The sequence below is a fragment of the Hipposideros armiger genome, unplaced genomic scaffold (genome assembly GCF_001890085.2).
Source record: "Hipposideros armiger isolate ML-2016 unplaced genomic scaffold, ASM189008v1 scaffold_21, whole genome shotgun sequence".
Classification (NCBI taxonomy): Eukaryota; Metazoa; Chordata; class Mammalia; order Chiroptera; family Hipposideridae; genus Hipposideros; species Hipposideros armiger.
The window spans coordinates 4,532,266-4,548,783 of record NW_017731371.1 but is presented as its reverse complement, the minus strand read 5'-3'; positions in this window follow the sequence as shown (position 1 = coordinate 4,548,783).

Sequence of the window (16,518 nt, the reverse complement as noted above, 5' to 3'; positions counted from 1 at the left end):
TCATACATTTTAGCCCATGACACCATTTCTATCATCATCAGACTATATAGGTCCCTGGTTCTACTTCATTCCACAAATACCCACATAGTGCCAGACACTTCCCATGAGCCATGCACTGGTCAGCACTTTGAAAATTACCTCTTTTAATCCTCACAACAACTTCATCCATTGCTGCCTAACAAGCCACCCCAAAGTTTGGTAGTCTAAAACAACCATTTACTGCATCTCACTGTTCCATGGGTTGGCAAGGGCTCAGCTGCGCGGTCCATGGGCGGTCCTCTTCGGGTAGCACCTGGATATCTCAGACAGTCAGATGGCTCGTGTGCTCCTCCTGTGCCCTCTCCGAAGGCCTCTCAGCTTCAAGGCCCCTTTCTTTCCATGACAGCTCAGGGTTCCAAGAGGGGCAGAAGCTCCTGTCCCGCTGAATGCCTAGGTTTGGAAGGCCCGGCGAGACTTCCTCAAATTCGATTGGTCCAAGTAGTCAGAGGCCCCGCCTCTTGATGGGAAGAGCCGCTTGCACACAGAGGGAGAGGCAGAATTGTTTGGGGACGTCTTTGGAGATTAGCTACCAGACCCTTTTTATGGATGAGGAAGCTTAACAAGAGAGGTTAAGTTACTTGCCCAAGGTAGCAGCTAGTAAGGGACAGAGCCAGGGATTTAGACACAGGCCCTGGGGTTCCTGCTCCTAACTATGGTTATATGCTATGATGCCTCTCAGCTTCTAGTTCTATAATAGTTCCCCCTTCCTGCCTAATCTCCACTCTCATCCCCTTTTGTCATGAGGCACCCACTCTAATATGTTTGATATATAAACGGAATGTGTATATATCTTTGCAAAATATTGTTTTGTGAGTATATGTCTGAATTTGCATAAAAGTGATTATGCTATAAATCTCATTCTTTCCCCCTCTCCTCCCACTTAACACTGTTTTGTGTGTGTGTGTTTTTTTAAAGATTTTATTGGGGAATTGGGGGGAAGGGAACAGCGTTGGGGAATCAGGGAAGGGGAACAGACAGGTAGACAAATTGCTGTTTTGTTCTTCAGTCTAGTTGTGGAGGACGTTGCTTCAACTGGCCCATGTTGGTATGATCATTGCGCTCTTCCCGGGTGAAGCAATCGGTTGCCGGTCGTTGGTCGGCCGTTCACAGTGGCTCCTGGCAGCTCACACCGGCTGCCAGCCACTCATGTAGCTCATGGCAGCCCACTGCAGCCCTGCTGCAGCCTATGCCGTTGCTGTCCATTCACAGCAGCCCAGCTCCAGGTTGAGCTGTTGTTCATCATCTTAGCTGTAGAGGGCGAGCATCACTGATCCTCATATGTGGAATCCAAACCGCAGTCCTGCTGCTCCAAGCTGGCGCTTCCAAGTGAGCTCTTAACCAGCTGAGCCACTCGGCCAGCCCAACACTGTTTTTAAGATCTATGTTGCTGCATGTGTTCATTGCTTCTAATGGCTGCTTGGGGTTCCATTTTCTTTTCTTTTTTTCTAAGATTTTTATTGGGGAATTGGGGAAGGGGAGCAGTGTTGGGGAGTTGGGGAAGGAGAACAGCCAAGTTGTTGTCCTTCAGTTTTAGTTGTGGAGGGCTCAGCTAGCTCAGTTCCAAGTTCAGTCACCATCCCGCCACCCATTGGCATCTCAGGGCACCTCAGCTCAAGGGGCCATGTTCAATCTTAGTTGCGGGTGGGCATAGCCCACCATCCCATGCGGGAGTCCAACCGGCAACCTTGTTGTTAGGAGCACGTGCTCTTACCAGCTAAGCCATCCTGCCACCTGTTGGCAGCTCAGGGGCAGCTCAGCTAGGGCGCAGCTCACTGGCCCATGTGGGAATCAAACCCATGACCCTGTTGCTCAGAGCTCGCGTTCTTAATCAGCTGAGGCACTTGGCTGGCCCTGAGGTTCCATTTTCTTAATGTTACCTGCAACTCCTTGATACTGTGCTGTGGTGGACATCCTTGTACTCATTTCCTATAGTCCTGCTGGACAGTTGCTCTAGACCAGTATCCATCAGTGGGGATGCTGGGCTATAGATGTTGGCATGTTTAATTTCACTATTTTTGTATTCTCCAAAAGGACTGGAGCATTTTAGACTAACCGCCCCCCTCCCCCCAATCCCCACTCCGTGACAGCTGAGTATTCCAGTTTCTCCACATCCATTCCTGTACTAGCTATTACTTACTTGTTCATTTTTAGACAACCTGACAGTCTAAACCTATGTCTTATTGTTTATGTCTGTTCAAATTCACTTCTCTATTTTTCCTGTTGGGTTGGCTATCTTTCCCTTTTTAGTCTCCCTATTCAATTGGTTGTGCTGTAAAGTCCCCCGTTTGTTCAACTCTCTCAATTTTGTCTATGGTATACTTCATTGAACAAAAATCCTTCACTGTGATGTAGTCAAACCTGTTTTTTGTTTGTTTTTTTCATGTACTATGGGCGGTCTTATTTAAATTTTAGGAATCTTTTCTCATTCTAAAATCACAAAGATAGTCTGCCATATTTTCTTCCTTTAGCTTTATGGCTTTATATATCACCCTTAGGTCTTTAATCTATCCAGAGTTCACCTCTGTATATGATATAAGATAGGAATCTAACTTTATCTCCCCAAAGGAGGCAGTTTTCTATCACCATCTACTAAACGATCTCCCCTTTCTTCATTCACTTGTGGTGTCACCTGTATCATATATCAGTTCCATATAAACATGTGTCTGTTTGCACACTCAACATATGGCGTTAGTCTATTTGCCCATTTCTGCATCACCTCACTGTTTTTCTTACTATGGCTTCATAGTGTGTTTCAATATCTAGTGGAACGAGAAACTCCTCCCCAATCCCCTGCCAACTTCGCTCAATTTGTTTCAAAATTGACTTAGTTATTTGTGTATGAATTTTATAATAGTTCTGTTAAGTCATTTGAAAGGCCTTGGGAATATTGATTGAAATTCTAGTGACTTTATACATTAATTTCATGAAATTTGACAGTTTTACAATGTTTAGCAATCCCATAAGATGATCAGAATAACACCATTTATTCAGGGGTTCTTTGTGTCCTAAAATAGAGTTTTAATCATTGTCAATAAAATTCTTATGCATTCTTCATTACGTTTTTAAATAGTTTATAGTTGTGTTGGTATTGTAAATGATATTTTCGAGTATTGTCTATTTTCTAGTTGGTTAGTGCTGTCCTAGAGGAACCCTTGTTATCCTGTACTAGCACCTTTGCTGAACTCTGGATTAGCTCTCATAGTTTGTTGACCCCTTCTAAGCCTGCTCTTTCCTGTCTTAGTGCAGTGGCCAGGACTTTTCCACGGCGGCCATGCTAACAGGCTTGTTGGCTGGTTTCACAGTCTTAATGCGGGTTTCTCCACCATTGATATTTATCATGCATTTTTTTCTTATGTAATTTCATCGAGTTATCTGTTTCCCTTCTATTTCTAGTATTGAGTTTTTACATTATTATTTTAAATCACATACTTAACTAGTAATAATAACTAAATATAATTAACAATAATATTATTAAGAACTTTGCATGACTTTCTGCTTTAATCCATGTAGTAAGATACACTACTGTTAAACCATCCTTTTGTTCCTGGTTGTAAATCTTACTTAAGACTTTTCTGTATCCTCTCTATATGGAGAGTTCACACCAATACCACCAATTCCAATCTAATATCATAGAGTTCCAAGTGTTTTTTTCCATTTCCATTTTTTACAGCTCCCTTTCCTATCATGAGAAACCTGGCTTTCCCTGTCCTTATTTACCTATTTCATCATCTCTCTGCATGTATCCAATTTCTTGTCCCCATAGCCATCCCCTCCCCTGTCCCCCTCACCATTTTCTGGCACTTATAACCATGCCAGGCCACCCCTCTGTGGGGATGCCCACCTCATCCCAGCCAGATCCTGGTGCACCCAATGGGTGTTTCTCACCTTCGTTCAATCTGTACTTATTTCCTTCTTCATGGTATTTTATTAACACCCTCCTCTTTTATTCTTTTGTCTAGACAGTCTGAATTAATGGTGTGTCTCATTAATTTTTTTTTTAACTGAGCCATCCTGCCACCTGTTGGCAGCTCAGCAGCTGCTCAGCTTGGGCTGGACTCGAACCTCTGTTGCTCAGAGCTCAAACCCTTGAGCGAGCTCTTAACCAACTGAGCCACTCGGCCGGCCCTTCATTAATCTTTTTAAAAAATAAGGTTAGAACTTTCTTAATCTTCTCTTTCATCCTTTTGTCCTCTATTTCATTGATTTTTAGCCTTATCTTTTTTAATTTATTAATCTTTTTTTTAAAGATTTTTATTGAGGAATTGGGGGAAGGGGAACAGACAAGTTGCTGTCGTTTTGTTCTTCAGTCTAGTTGTGGAGGACGTTGCTTCACTGGCCCAAGTTGGCACCATCATTGCGCTCTTCCCGGGCGAGGCAGATCAGTCACCGGCTTCTGGACGGCCGCTCACTGCGGCTGCTGGCCACTCATGCTGGCTGCTGGCTACACACGGTAGCCCATGGCAACCCACTGCAGCAGGGGCTGCAGCCTTTGCCGGTGACTCACGGCAGCCCAGCTCCAGGTTAAGCTGTTGTTCAGCATCTTAGCTGTAGAGGGCAGTGTCACTGGCCCTCATATGTGGTTATCCGAACTGGGGCCCTCTGGCGTCCCAAGCCAGTTCTTAACCAACGCGCCACTGGGCCGGCCCTTAATTTATTAAATTTATTGGGGTGATATTGGTTATTAAAATTACATAGGTTTCAAGTGTACATTTCTATATATCACTGTGTGCTCACCACCCAGAGTCAGTTCTCCTTCCATCACCACAGATTTGACAGTCTTATCTTTATTAATTTTTTTTATTATGGTTTTTTTTGGTGTTTTTTTTTTAATTTGGGAATTGGGAGCATTTTTTCAATCCATTGAGCTTTTGCTTCCTGGTAATTGTTGACAGTTTGGCTCAAATAAATTCTTATAAGTAAAATAAATAAATAAATAAATAAATAAATAAATAAATAAATAAATAAATAAATAAATAAATAAAAATAAAAATAAAATTTGGGAATTGGAGGAGGGGAACAGTGTTGAAGAATTAGGGAGGGGGACCAGCCAAGTCCCCCACAACTCTTCAATCTTAGTAGTGGAGGGCACCAGTTGCCATCTGGCTGCCTGTCAGCAGCTCGTGGCCTCTAAGCTCATGGTGCTGTGTTCAGTCTTAGTTGCAGGTGGGCATAGCCACCATCCCATGCAGGACTCGAACTCAGCAGCCTTGTTGTTAAGAACGCACACTCTAACCACTGAGCCATCTGGGTGGCAACTCAGCTCAAGGTGCCAAGTTCAGTCTTAGTTGGGGGCAGGCATAGCCCACCATCGAAAAGGCAGTCTTGTTGTTAGGAGCACATGTTCTCACCAGCTGAGCCATCCTGCTACCTGTTGGCAGCTCAGCTTGGGCGTAGCGTCAGTGGCCCATGTGGGAATCGAACTGGCAGCCCTGTTGCTCAGAGCTCGCGCTCCTAAACTAACTCTTAACCATTGAGCCACTCGGCCGGCCCCCATCTTATCTTTATTATTGCTTTCCTTCTTGCTTTTTTTTTTTTTTTCAATTCATTCTTGTTTCAGTCTTTTTTTTTCTTTTTGGTTTTTGGATAAATGATTTAGAACTATGAATTTCCTCTAAGTACTACTTTATCTTCCACAATTTTTGAAAATTTTCAATGTTCAAATTTTGTTCTTAGTATTTTTAAATTTCTCTTATTTTCTTTCTCTAACCTGGAAATCATTTGCAGTGAGTTTTTTTTAGCTAACCTAATGAGCATGGGATGAAGAGTGCTATTCTTTTGTTTTGTATTTCAATTATTTATTATTACATTATGGTAAAACACACACACACACACACACACAACTATGGTCTCAGTGATGTTGAGTCTTTGAAATTATGGCACTTCTTGTGACTTAATACATGGTTAATTTTTGCAAACATATGTACCTGTGTATATATAACAATAAGCTACCATATATTAATTGTGTAGTTCACAACTTTCTATATTTGCTATTTTTCATGCTTGACCTGTCAGTTTCTGAGTGGGGCATATAAAATTTCTGATTACAATTGTTGATTTATTTATTTCTCCCTTTAGTACTATTAGTAGCTGCTTTGTGTATTTGAGGCAATATTTATAGATTTATCTTTATCATTATATGTTCTGGGTATATTGTTTCTCTTACCAAAATATAATATTCTGCTTGTCCATTTTAATGTTTTAAAATTCTCTTTTGTCTGAATTATTATTAAACATTTCTGTATCCTTTTATGACTCCTGCAGACAGCATACTGCTAAATATTCTTTTTAAAATTTAATCTGAAAATCTCTGTCTTTGGATTAGTGAGTTTAATCCATTCATATTTATTTTACTATTATGTTGGGTCTTAATTCTGCCATCTCATTTCATGTCTCATTATTTTTCCTTGTGATCTCGTATTCTCCTGGGAAGCTTGACTACCTTGGCTACTAATGTGTACAAACCACGGGGAGGGGGGTGCTAAACCCCGGTCCAGCAGAGAGGGTGGGCCACACATCTGGGGTGGGAAAGCCTCTGGTGCTGCTAGTGAGACTTAACCACTCTCCACTTAAGCCAGTGACCTGCCGCTCAGGTACATCCCGTAGCTCTATCTTTTTTTTTTTTTAGCTGAGCCATCCTGCCACCTGTTGGCAGCTCAGTGGCTGCTCAGCTCGGGCTGGACTCGAACCGCTGTTGCTCAGAGCTNGCTGCTCAGCTCGGGCTGGACTCGAACCGCTGTTGCTCAGAGCTCAAACTCTTGAGCGAGCTCTTAACCAACTGAGCCACTCGGCCGGCCCTCCGTAGCTCTATCTTGATCACCGTTTTCTAAGTCCCATCTGCATGGGTCATCACCAGCTTGCCTTTGAAGCACAGAGGGCTGGGGAAGGGGGAACTCTGCATGTCTGGCAGATCTGCCTGCACATATATTCTCTGTTCCTACCCTCTTGTGGATGGAGTGAAGCCCTAATGTTACCTCATTAACCTGGTGGCACTAGGCTGGCACGGCTTCCTCTCTGTTTTCTGGGATGTGATGAGGCAGGCAATGATCCACCCAAAAGTACTGCACAGGAGAGAGAAAAGGACAGGACTCTCCCCCGCAATACCTGGCCCCCAGGTGTGGCATGCAGACCTCTACCTACACCTTAGGTAGCCTGAGTGTTTCTTATATTCTTTTCTCAGATCCACCACCCATTCTTCCACTTTAGCACTTCCAGGGGTAATGGGGAGGGACAGGGGAATCAAGAGTCGGGGTAATTTTGCCACGCTATTACCATTTCAAAAAGTCCTTTTCAGAGACCTGGAGTTGCTGAGGGGGACAGAGCCTGGAAAGAGACCCACAGCCTTGGCTCTGGTGCCCCAACTCCATTCAGCCACTTTGCCTCTCTTTATGGAATGGGGATCTGGTTGAAGTCTGTCAGGTCCTTTCTTACTCTAAAAATCTTGGTAACCTCATCTGGCCCTCTGGCTCTTAGGGACCCTGTTTGCTAAGAACAATGAAGTGCTTGGCAGGGAAGGATCTGTGCAGCGTGGGTCTGTCCTGTATAAAAATGACAAACCACAGGCTCTCCTGGCACTGTCCCTCACCTCCCAGTTCACAGAAAGGAGGCATCTGTGACTTTCAGCCCAGCTGCACATAACTTAGTAGACATATGAACTGCATTTTATTCTCAGACAGGGCTTAAAGGCTGCTGACGTTAGGATTTTTTTTTTTAAGTCAATCTTGAGATTTGTGAGAGAAAATATCTGAGAGCTGCTGTGAGGGCAACTCTGCAGAACACCCATCACAGACCAGCCAGTGCCTCACTGAGGCCCCTTGAGGCCAGGGAGGCGGCAGAGAGGCCTGCAATGAGGGGCGCCCCCAATGGTGGGCGAGTGGCATTATTTTACAGTACAATTAGAACTATGTTTTCCTGCCCTTTACACAGGAAGTTCAGACTGGCTTTTGGGAAATTTGCAGATAAATTTGCAAACATATATATGTACTCCTACAGAGCTCAAAAATATCACTGGCACTTGTGTGTTCCCCCTCCCCGATTCCCCAATGCTGTTCCCCTCCCCCAATTCCCCAATAAAAATCTTTAAAAAAAAAGCAGTTTAAAAAAAAAATATATATATATATATATCACTGGTTTTTCTCCTTCATTTACCTTCCTTTTCACTGTCCCTACCTAGTAAATGCAGGGCCAACCATATTTGATGCTGCCAATTCATCAGCTGAGGGTGCCAGGCAGCTCGGTGAAGTTCACAGGACACCACTCAGAGCTTACCCTCTGCAGGGCCTCTCAGCACCTAGGGGTTACCTGCAAACCTGACCCTGGACCATGGAGACAGATGAAGGGGTGTGTACAGTAAGCAAGCTAAGACTCTTATGTGCATCTATTCTGTGGCCTCTGTGACAGCACAGGGCTCAGTCCTTGTGGGCAACATCTTAAGCAAAATTAGCTATCCTAGGCTAGGAGGTGTGTGTGTGAGGAGAAACTCCCAAAGGCACGCACCACCCTGGAAGCGGTCGCACAGCCCCTCTGGGGCATCTCTGGCTGGAGTGCTGCAGCATCCTTGCAAGTCCTGGGCCTGGACCTCCTGCCTCAGACACCTGTGCTGGCTGGCAGGGCGAGAAGAAAGAATCTAATATTTGGTAGTAAACCTGCTTCATTCCAGGTGAGAAGGGCTGGGAATCAGACTCAGGCAAGGTCTACAAAGACTAAGGGACTTTCAAACACACACCCTCTTTGAGGGGAATTGGGTGGCATAATTTTGATAATGCACCTGGTGAAAGAAAATGCAGTGGTCATTGACCACAGGCATGACAAGCTTGGTTCACTCTGTATATAACTCTTACAGGTTCATTGCTATCATGCAAAGTCTTCAAAAACTGGACATACCTGGTTGTGGTCTCTAAATACCCTTTTCCTATCAAAAAAGAATCAGATCTCCTTGCAGAAATGTCTGACTCTAGGTCAAGGATGAGAAATGTGTGAGATGAATCTGGGATGCCTTGTCATGCCAGAAAGCAAGGAAGACCACAGTGGCTGTGTCCAGAGGACACAGGATACAACTTAAATAGGCTCCCACTAGACTAGGATGGAACTATATGAGTGTCAAAAAGAATAACGACTACACTGAATTGTTACGCATCATCTGTGTTAAAATTCATGAGTTTATAATGATACTTTAAAAAAAAAACCTTAGATGGTGGAGTAGACAAACACTGACTGTTTCTTTCCATGAACACGTTAAAATTACAACTAAATTATAGAACAATCAGCCTGGAGAACTATCTGAAGTCTGGCTGAACAGAAGCGTTATAACTAAGGATGTACAGAAAAAGCCACATCGAAACTGGTAAGAGGAGCAGAGACGCAGAACAGGACCCACGCTTGTGTGTGGTGGATAAGAATCTGGAGGAATATCTCAGCCATGGAGGTTACCCTAGAAGGAGAAAGGGACCCCAGCCCCCCACATCAGGCTCCCCAGCCTGGAGCACTGGTGCTGAGAAGAGGAGCCCCCACAACATCTGGCTGTGAAAAACAATGGGGATTCTACAGACAGGGTGGGATGGAAGGCTGTGGGAAGCCAAGAAATCCTCTTAAATGGCCCATGCACAGACTCACTCACAGGCACCCACCTTGGGCTGCAGTGGACAGATGCTGACTTGGTGAATCTCGGAGACATACCAGGGGCAGACTGAGGTGTGTGGCTTCCAGGTGAATACTGGAGGACAGTTCACATTTTCCCTGTGTAGGATCCTCCTTCCATGCAGCTGTACAGCCAGCAGGCAGGCGCCATCTTTCCTTTGTTGAGCCTGGCCCCTGTGTTTACAGCCAAATCTAAATCTGATGAATTCAGAAGCTCTGCTGAGTTCAGAAGCTCCACGTTGCTGATTCACTGGGACCCTGCCCCTCCCAACTCGACACTGCTGGAGGCACTTTATCAAGAGCAGCCGGTCCCGCCCACATCGCACTGTTTCTTCCAGGGGCCCCAGATGGGCAATGACTGGCCTTGGTATGCTCTGAGGCTTTTGCTGAGTCACTCCAGGCTCAGTACTGGCAACAAACCATAATCGACATTAACCTGGTGACCACAAACAACTCTTTTCACTCTAGTGGCTCCCTGAGACCCTGCCTCACCCAACTTGCGTACCACATGAGGCTTTATCTGCAACAACCTTAAGGGAGCCGGAGGGTGGCAGCAGGTCGCCAGGTATTCTGGCTTTTTGCAGAGCTACCCCAGGCCTGGTACTGGTGGCAGCCAACCTCGGTTCACACCGAGGCCTCTCCCACGTGCCTCCAGGTTTAGCACACAGAGAGCAATTGGGGATAGCTTTGTAGCTCCTACCAGATAGTCCCTGGCTGGTCACAGGCAGTGGGTGACCTGGGCCTGTACTGGAGTCCCTCCCAAGGGGCCCCAGAACCAACATACTTGGAGGTTGGCTTCAGACCACAGCAGAGCACTGTCCAATTAGCCACACAAGTGGCACACACAAAGGGTGATCTCAACAGGCACCAGAGCCCATTGGGGCAAATTCCACTCAGTAGGGTAAGCCTCTCACACAGCAGCCAGTAAGCTGTGGATGTGGCCAAACCCCACAGCCAGTCAGCCTAAGGGTCAATCCCATCCACTAACATGCCAATAGAAATCAAGGGTCAGCTACAACAGGACTGCACAGAACGTGCACAAGGGACACTCCTGGAGCACCCAGCTCAGATGACCAGGGAGACTGTGTCACTGGGCCCCACAAGACACCAATTACACAAGGCCACCCAGCCAAGATGAGGAAACATAGCAGATCTAACTAACACATAGAAAACAAACACAGAGAAGCAGCCAAAATGAGGAAACAAAGAAATGTGTCTCAAGTGAAAGAACAAGAGAAAACTCCAGGAAAATAATGAAATGGAGGCAAGCAACCTACCAGAGACAGAGTTCAAAACAGGGCCGGCCGAGTGGCGTGTTGGTTAAGAACTGGCTTGGGACGCCAGAGGGCCCCGGTTCAGATCCCACATATGAGGGCCAGTGACACTGTGCCCTCCACAGCTAAGATGCTGAACAACGGCTCAACCTGGAGCTGGGCTGCCGTGAGTTGCCGGTGACGGTGCAGGCTGCACAGGGTTGCCATGTGCTATAGCCAGCAGCCAGCGTGAGCGGCCAGCAGCCGCCAGGAACGGCCATCCAGAAGCCGGAGACTGATCTGCCTCGCCCGGGAAGAGCACAATGATGGTGCCAACTTGGGCCAGTGAAGCAACGTCCTCCACAACTCGACTGAAGAACAAAAAGGACAGCAACTTGTCTGTTCCCCTTCCCCCAATTCCCGAGCACTGTTCCCATCCCCCAATCCCCCAAACAAATCTTTTTAAAAAAACCAAAACAATGGTTAGAAGGATGCTCAAGGAACTTAGTGAGAACTTCAACAAAGAGGTTGTAAGCATAAAATAGGACATACAAACCATAAAAAATAATCAGAGTGAAGAATACAACAACTGAAATGAAGAATGCACTAGAAGGAATCATCAGCAGACTAGATGAAGCGGAGGATCAAATCAGCAATTTGGAAGACAAGGTAGCAGAAAACACTCAACCAGAACAGCAAAAAGAAAAAAGAATAAAAAAATAAATAAAATGAGGATAATTTAAGAGACCTCTGGGACAACATCAAGCATAACAACATTCACATCATAGGGGTACCAGAAGGAGAAGAGAGAAAGCAAGGGATTGAGAACCTATTTGAAGAAATAATGACTGAAAGCTTTCCTAACCTCATGAAGGAAATAGACATACAAGCCCAGGAAGCGCAGAGAGTCCCAAACAAGATGAACCCAAACAGAGCCATGCCAAGGCACACCATAATTAAAATGGCAAAGGTTAAAGACAAAGAGAGAATCCTAAAAGCAGCAAGAGAAAGGCAACTAGTAACTTATAAGGGAGCTCCCATAAAACTGTCAGCTGATTTCTCAACAGAAACTTTGCAGGCCAGAAAGGAGTAGCACAAAATCTTCAATGTGATGAAAAACGACCTACAGCCAAGATTACTCTACCCAGCAAAGCTATCATTTAAAATCAAAGGACAGATAAAGAGCTTCCCAGAAAAGAAACAGCTAAAGAAGTTCATCACTACCAAACCAGTATTACAAGGAATCTTATAGGGACTTCTTTAAGATGGAAAAATAAAATTAAAATTATGAATAATAAAATGGCAATAGCTACATATCTATCAACAATTACTTTCAATGTAAATGGATTAAATGTTCCAATCAAAAGACATAAGAGGGCTGAATGGTTAAAAAAAAAAAAAAAACCTTACATATGTTGCCCACAAGAGACTCACTTCAGATTGAAAAACACACACAGAAAGTAAAGGAATGAAAAACAATATTTCATGAAAATGGAAATTAAAAAAAAAAAAAGCTAGGGTAGCAATATTTATACCAGACAAAATAGACTTTAAAACAAACACTATCACAAGAGACAAAGAAGGAGCCAGTAATCCCACTTCAGGGTATTTATCTGAAGAAATTCAAAATGCTACTTCAAGAGAACCTGTGCATCCATATGTTCATTGCAGCATTGTTTACAATGGCCAAGATGTGGAGTCAGCCTGGGTGTCTATCAATGGAAGAATGGAGAAAGAGGAGGTGGTGCATATATACAATGGAATATTGCTCAGCCAGGGAAGGGAATGGGGTTCTCGCCATCTGCGGCAGCATGGATGGACCTGGAAGGTATTGTTCTGAGTGGTGTATGTCAGACAGAGAAAGACAAGTGCAATGTGATTTTGCTTATATGTGGAATCTAAGAACAAAATTAACAAACAAAACATAAACAGACTCATAGATACAGAAAATATTTTGGTGGTTGCCAAGTTGGAGGAAGGTTGTGGGGTGGTGTGAAAAAGGGAACGGGGTTAAGAAGTACAAATTGGTTGTTACTAAGTAGTTATGGGATGTAGGGTATAGCATAAGGAATATAGTCAACAATATTGTAATAACTATGTATAGTGCCAGGTGGGTACTAGACTAACCAGCGGAATCAGTTCTTAAATTATATAAATGTCTAACCACTGTGCTGTATACCTGAAATTAATATAAAATAATATTGAATGACAACTGTAATTGAAAAATTAGGGCCGGCCCGAGTGGCTCAGTTGGTTAAGAGCTCGCTCAAGAGTATGAGCTCTGAGCAACAGGGCCGCCGGTTTGATTCATGGCCCGAGCGGAGCTGTCGCTGAGCTGCCAACAGGTGGCAGGATGGCTCAGCTAAAAAAAAGAAAAATTAAAAAGGGGAATAAGAGGTTTAAATCTCCAGGTATAAATCAAATAACTCATGGGGATGTAATGTACAGCATGGGGAATATAGTTAATAATATTGTGATAGCATAGTGCGGTGTCAGATGGTTGCTGGACTTATCATGGTAATCACTTTTTTAGGTATATAAATGTTGAATAACTATCATGTACCCCTGAAACTAATATAATATTGTATGTTAGCTATATTTTTAATAAAAATCTTTAAAAAAACCCCAAAAACCTCACCAGTCACCTTTGGAACATGCTAAAGAACGAAAGTATTATTCTGACACCTGCTTTAAAAACGTACCTTGTGGTGCACTGTATTTTGGGGTATAATTGATGAAGGAACATTCTTCAGAGACTTACACATGTAGAAATAATGTGGAATCTAAATGAAATAATCCATCTGCCTAGTGGTCATTAACAGGTGCTAAAACCATCAGCTGAAAGCTTTATAATGGAAGAATCAGACCCTTAACACCTAAACCTGCAGATCAATCTTGACAAAAAAGAGAAAAGCTGACACTATGTCCCTCTTGATGAGATACGCATACAATAGGAAGTGCACAGAGACACCCATGAGATATTCTTGCTGAAAACCTGAACCTGAGTCTGACCAAGCGCTGCTATCGTTTACAGGCACTAGTGGGACAAAGAAATTGTTAAATGACGCCACCAGCAGGGCTTCTCAACAGCAGCCCTATTACCACTTAGAGTTGGATAATTCATTTGGAAGGCTTAAAAACGTGTGAGCAAATGTAGCATGTGGACCTTGTTTGGAGTCTGATTCAGGAAAATCAAATGTAAAAAAAAAAAAAATTCATGAGACTAGCAGGGAAGTTTGAACACTGGCCAACTGGCCTCAGAGCATCCCATTAAAAAACCTCATGACCTGCTGAGACTGGAAGGTGCCAGTGAGGCTGTCACCCATCAGACAGTCCTGCTGTTGAGATGAGGCCCCCCACCGCCCTCTGGAAACACGGGGAGAAATGGCCACAGGCTGCGCTGAACCCCGACTCTACTTCTGTAAAGCATGTGGGTGCATTGGCACGTGCCTGGCTGTGGTTTGGGAGGCGGTGGGGTGGAGTTCAGCGGTGACAGGGGTTCAGCATGTTCTCAGTGTTCTCTGCGTGTCACAGGGTGAATTCGGGAAATCCAGGAGATGCTCAGAGTGCCAGCATAGCGGCCCATGGGCAGGCAGGTCTGCCCTAAGACTTCCCAGCCCTGGACCGTAATTCTTCCTGACTGTCCAGTAGTGGCCGAGTGCCCCTGGAAGGCAGGCAGAGGGTCATTTCAGGGGCACATCCTCTGTGCTCCATCCCAACATGGGACAAGGAGGGTGGACCCCAGGGCATAACAGAGATTTGCCACCCCAAGGACAAAAAGAGGAGAAAGTTTTGTGGTTAAACCCCTCTGTGGTCCAAAATGAATTAAAAACTTCTAGACAGAGGACCAAAAATGGGGTTGTTCTCCTAGAGGAAAACTTACCAATGTAAGAAGTTATTCTGAACCTGAAAATACACCCCCCACACACACACACACACACAGCCTTATAAGAACTGTGACAGGCCAACTCTTTATTGTCAATATCAGCATATCTCAAGGTGAATTCCTCTAAAGCCCCTTTGTCACCTCTCTTCCCCCTCCCATTCCCCTAAGGACAGCTCCACGTGATTAAATTGAACGCCACTCAAGGTAGACAATGCCTGGAACCCCTAGGGTTGCTGGAGGAGAAAAAGAGATAGGCAGCCACTGTGAGAAGCAACAAGGGAGGGATCAGGGAAGAGGTGGCTGAGTGCCCTGCTGGCGCCAGGGGACTAGAGAGGAGCAGAGGACACATCTGTCTCCACAGCTTCCTGGTAGCTCCTCTGAACAGAACAGAGGTCACAAGCCCCAGATGGGGACAATTTGCCATATGATACAAATCAATTAATGGGTAGCACATATGTTCTCTCTCCTGCTCCTCCCGCCTCTTCTCGGACCTGAACGAGCCCCTTCACACAAGGGCCTTCTGGAATCCTGTCTGGACCCGTCTCCCGCCCTCCCCACCCCAAGCCATTCTTGTCAGGTCAGCCCTTGTGTATGGAGTCTGTTGAAAAGAACACACTGAAAAACAAATTGCTTAAGAATAGCAAGGTGCCCTGTGGTACCCCATTAAAGGTCTGCTCTCATTACTATCACTTAGGATTCATGTGCCAAGGATGACAGAAGCACCCAACGGCCTTCCTGTATTTCCCAGTTCAGTGTTTGCCAACCTTCCATCATTCACTTTGAGAAAGAGCTGCCGAAGACCCACAGGGACTTCTAGCAACCTGGGTGGGGAGGAGAAGGGAGTCCACCTGGCTGGTTGCATGCCTGGTGACAGACACTTCAAGCTCCTTTCCCAACTGAAGGCTTGAAGTATTACTTATGTAAATGAAAACCTGAAATCCACCTATCGCCATTATCAAGGACAGTGCGAGCCTGTCGTCTCAGCTCCGGGATCAAGCACCGAGTCCATCTTCAGCGTTTGTGCCGAGCACAATGGAAGTCAGCTCCGGTGCGGCGGCGTGCAGGCTATGGGCACGAAGAACGCCCTGAGGAGGAGTCTGGCCGGCTGGCACAAGCCAGATTTTCTGTGTTTGGGTCTCCGTGGAAAACTCCGAGGTGGCTGCCAAACGTGTTCCAGAAATCCTCTTATTTCCCGTTGGAGCGCTGAGCTCACGGGGCACCTCCACAGTCACTGTCATCTTTGGTTTGAGACGACAGGCAAAAGCAGAAGTGTGGCCAACCTGCCACCAGTATTGACAGTTTACAAATGCCTCCTTCCTGTCAGAAAAACAGAGACCCAACAGGGACGTGGCACCTCCACAGGGTGGGCACGAGCCATGTGACTGAAATGTTGAAATGATTTGGAACACATCAGTACAGTGGAGACTACTCCGGAGGAGAACTGGGTTGGTCTAAAACGGAAAAATCTAAATGCTCCTTCCAGAGCATCCAACTGGGAAACAGTCATCCTCCCTCCTATTCAATTTTCAAAGGGAAAAGAGCAGAACTTGCTATTCATCAAACTGAGTGTTGCTTTAACAAGTCTCCAGTCTAGCACAGGGTGGAGCCAGGGGTGCACTATGAGCCCCTCTCAGGCATGGGTTTCTCTTTGCAGGTAACACTCACACATAGTCTATCTTTGGGCAGCCATAGACCCAGAAATTCAAA